This window comes from Nannospalax galili, unplaced genomic scaffold (genome assembly GCF_000622305.1).
Source record: "Nannospalax galili isolate Female #2095 unplaced genomic scaffold, S.galili_v1.0 scaffold646, whole genome shotgun sequence".
Lineage (NCBI taxonomy): Eukaryota > Metazoa > Chordata > Mammalia > Rodentia > Spalacidae > Nannospalax > Nannospalax galili.
The window spans coordinates 1,698,386-1,702,341 of NW_008355279.1; the positions used below are offsets into that span (position 1 = coordinate 1,698,386).

Genomic DNA, 3,956 nt, shown 5'->3' on the forward strand with positions numbered 1-3,956 from the left:
ACTCCAGTTCCAGTGGGATCTAACACCCTCTTCTGGCCTCTGCGAGGCACTACATGCATGTGAACTTACATGCAAGCAAAACACTCATACACATTTTAAAAAAAGGCAACACATCCACACTTATGTCACCCCACATTTCTGTGAACATGTTTAAATGCTAGCTACAGAAACAAAGTTTTTCTTTTTGAGACAAGGTCTCCCTATAGCCCCAGCTGGTCCTGATCACAGAGATTCACCTGCCTCTGCCTCTTGAGTGGTGGGATTAAAGGCATTTGCTACCACACCCAGCCTTTTACTACATGGGCTACAGGTTGTTACAGGTGTTCTTTCTATCCCTAGTTTCTTCAGGGTTTTAGGATGAAAGGCCTTTTCTGTTATCTATTGAGATGACCATGTGATTCCTACCCTTAGGTCATGTGCTGTATCGTACTTACTGATTGGTTATGTCTTGTGTCCCTGGGCAGAAATCAAAATGGTCTGGTACATCCACCTGCTCTATGTTCAGAGATTCACTGTGTAGTCCCAAATGGCCCTGAATATCTGATCTTCCTTCCTCACAGCCACCCTTTGCTACCTCATATTTATCCTAAGCTATCTATCTATCTATCTATCTATCTATCTATCAATCTATCAATCATCTATCTATCTACCTACTATCTATCATCTATCTATCTGGTCGTTTTGAGACAAGGTCTCCGTGTAGCCCCAGCTGGCCTGGAACTTGCTATGTAGACCAGGCTGGCCTCACAGAGATTCAGCTGCCTGTCTCCCAAGTGCTGGGACAAAAGGCACGTGCCACCATGCCCAGCTTACAGCCATCACCCTATGCTTTCTAATCTCACCTAACTGGTCTGGCATCCAGCCTCTGTAATCTTTTAAAGTTACTTTAACTCTCCTCTCCAACTTAAATTTTCATCAAATAGATTACAGAAATTTGCTGAGAACCATTTCTAGAAAGACTCAGCTGTGAGCTTCACTTAAGCCAATAGGCCCTAGGCAAGACTTTAGCTATAACACAGCTTAACCCACTTCCCTTCCCATATCAGGAAAACCCAGTTTCTACAGTAAGCAATTTGCCCTTTCTCTAAATCAGTTTGCTATAAGGCTCAAGACCACACCTTCATAGTACGTGCCTCTTTCAAGTGTCAATATCTGCTTCTTCTAATAGACTGAGTTCCAATGGAGTTTATGGCTTATTTATTTTAAAATCCTATTGCCACCAGGCGTGGTGGTACACTCCTTTAATCCTAGCACTTATGAGGCAGAGGCAGATGGATCTTTGTGAGTTCAAGGCCAACCTGGTCTATCTCACCAGCCCACTGTTTGTTCATATTACCAGGTTATTAGCACCATATTCATACAGTCTCACTAGAAATGGTTTGCACTTTTCTGTCTCTTGAGACAGACTCTCATTATGTGGCTTTTGGCTTTGGCTGCCCTGGAACTATGTATACTAGGTTGATCTAAAATTTAGAAATTTGTCATCCTCTCTGCTGAGGAAGTGCTGGGATTAAAGGCTTATGCCACCAAGACCCAGCCTCATTTATTTGACCTTCACAGATTTTGGAGTGCTTCATCTCAAAATTCCTGATGCCATCTGAATCAGACATGCAGCACATTTTGGTGTTTTTGAACAGTAAACAAAATTCATGGCAATTCTGCCTAACTCTTCTGACTACCAGGATCACAGGCATGAATTACTATGCCCAACTTGAATTCAATAACTTGTCATCATTCAAGTAACTAGTAAAGATGCTGAAGAAAGATCAACTAGAAGGGAGAAAACCAGAGAAATATAACAAATGGTATTGTTTTATGAATAACCAACTGAGTATTTTCACAGAACTTATAATTTAACTGAACTATATACAATTCATGGAGTCTCTGAAGGTAGGTTGGGATGGGATCCAAAGAACAAGCAACACCTTTTGCATTAAGACAGGAAAAGAAGGGGGGGATCCTTGAATCGAAGTTACCATACTTGACTGGTCATTAGTGACCACCGAAATTCATGTGTCTTCTATAAATGATCACACACAAATGCAGCATTTGCTTTTCTTTACAATTACTGTCTTTCTTAACAGAGAAAGCGGTACATTCACATCTATAGGGATCAAGTGATCCTTTAGCCTGGCTTTTAGTTTTCAATTGAAAATCTGCAAAATAGTTTCTAATTTTAAGCCTCTCTTGAGAAAGACGCACAAGGTCTTGGCTTAAAAAAAAATTCTATCCCCCAAATCATCATGTATCTGCATGGCAAAATGATAAGCCTTACAAAACTACTGCTTGCTGGAAATTCCAGAAGTGAGGTCTCCTAACCCATGGTCTGTCTAACCTATAAGGGCTGTAACCTCCTTTCACCTTCAAACTTTTGAACTTCTACTTCTCTATTTTTGGTCAAATAGACATAAAACAGAAAACTTTCTGAATGTTACTAGACAGTTAATTAAGCAAACTTTTATTGAAGCTTACATTGTGGTACAGGAATACATTTCAACTGATTAAAGTTCAACACCAATGAAGAGAGAATTTACGGCACCAAAAATTTCCCTCCTCTAAAATCACACAAGGATAGATACTATTCAATCTACAGTTTCCTTTGTTTCCTAGGCTTTCCACACAATCTGTGCACATTTTCCAGCCCTCCCAATTCCATGAGAATTCTTAGTTTTAAAGGGAGGGAGGGAATCAGACCTCAAGCCAACAAAATGTCATCAGATCTACTGGGTTACTGTTCAAGAACAAAATCCAGCTTAAACATTGGTCCTCCTAACTGAGCAAGTGAAAACATTAGGTGCTGTGCTCATTACAGACTCATACTGATAAAGCTGATTGAAAGCTTCCTCAATGAAACAGTCGATCAATAGAGTGCTTAAAACAAAAGTGTCCCAACTACTTGATTTCCAACCAAGTAGATTCTACATTTAGAAACACTAAAAAAAGTGTTTCATTTATAAATACGGAAGGAACAAAACATCACTGTTATCAATCCAGAAACTATTAAGAAAATATGACAATAAAAAGTGTCAACTTTAATCTTTTCTCAGTTGCTTAACTCCCACAGTATTTGAAAATACCACAAACAAGATGCCAACTCTTCAAAGTCTGTATTTCTAGTCTGTTCTCAATAAATATTTTCAAAATATTGTGCTGTTTCGTCCATTCATGTGGTCTGCTACCTGGCTATCTGAACAACTTGGATAGTCCTCATTCTGGGCAGTCATTTATTTGATCATGTGAATGCCATGGCGAAAGAAAGTCCGTACCGGAACAGGTGAAGTCAACAGCTCACATACATGATAAAACTAACAGAATTTTAAAGCTTCAGATTCTCCTTTGAACCAACGTTTACATTAATGGAAACTGGTGGCAATGGCTGCTAAAAGTAAAAGTTAAGATGAATGTACTTACTGAGTCCAGAACACTTATGATTACATCTCTCTGCTTTGAGTTAGTGGTAAAATCCTCTCATTTCATGACATAACAAGGTATGGTACTCTAGAAGCTAGTCTTGCCATTTATCTTCCAAACAAGCTCATGTCAATAGAAAGGGGGCCACATTCTTATGTCCTTAAAAGACTGACACCCCTGCCCCCAACCTGGGATAAATTATTTAAGTCCACAGTGTAACAAAGTATTGCTTTAACTGGAGAGTTAGGGGCAGGGTGACATCTTGGTAAGGGAACAATGATTAAAATAGTAATACACAAAACAAATAACAGGAGTCATTTTCTTTTGAGGACTCAACATGTTGAAGAAAAACTTTAATTGCCATTGCAAAAAACACCTGTATGAAGTAAAAACTTGATTTTATTAACATTAGTAGAGAATATGTTCTAGAAAGTGGAGGTAACTGGACATAAAATTCTGGCAGCAATTTAATAGAACAGTCCCAGATGGTTAGCTGAGGCCAACATCTAATGAGGACGAAAGCCTTGTCTGTGGGGAATTTTGGA

General features: G+C 39.1%; 1 protein-coding gene across 1 annotated transcript in view; it reads right to left on the minus strand.

Moving 5' to 3' along the window:
- Window positions 1–2,431: 2,431 nt before the first annotated feature.
- Window positions 2,432–3,956, minus strand: part of Amd1 (adenosylmethionine decarboxylase 1) — a gene marked incomplete in the record, with an annotated part of 16,035 nt that continues 14,510 nt past the window's right edge. The window contains 1 exon segment of the mRNA XM_029555733.1: window positions 2,432–3,956.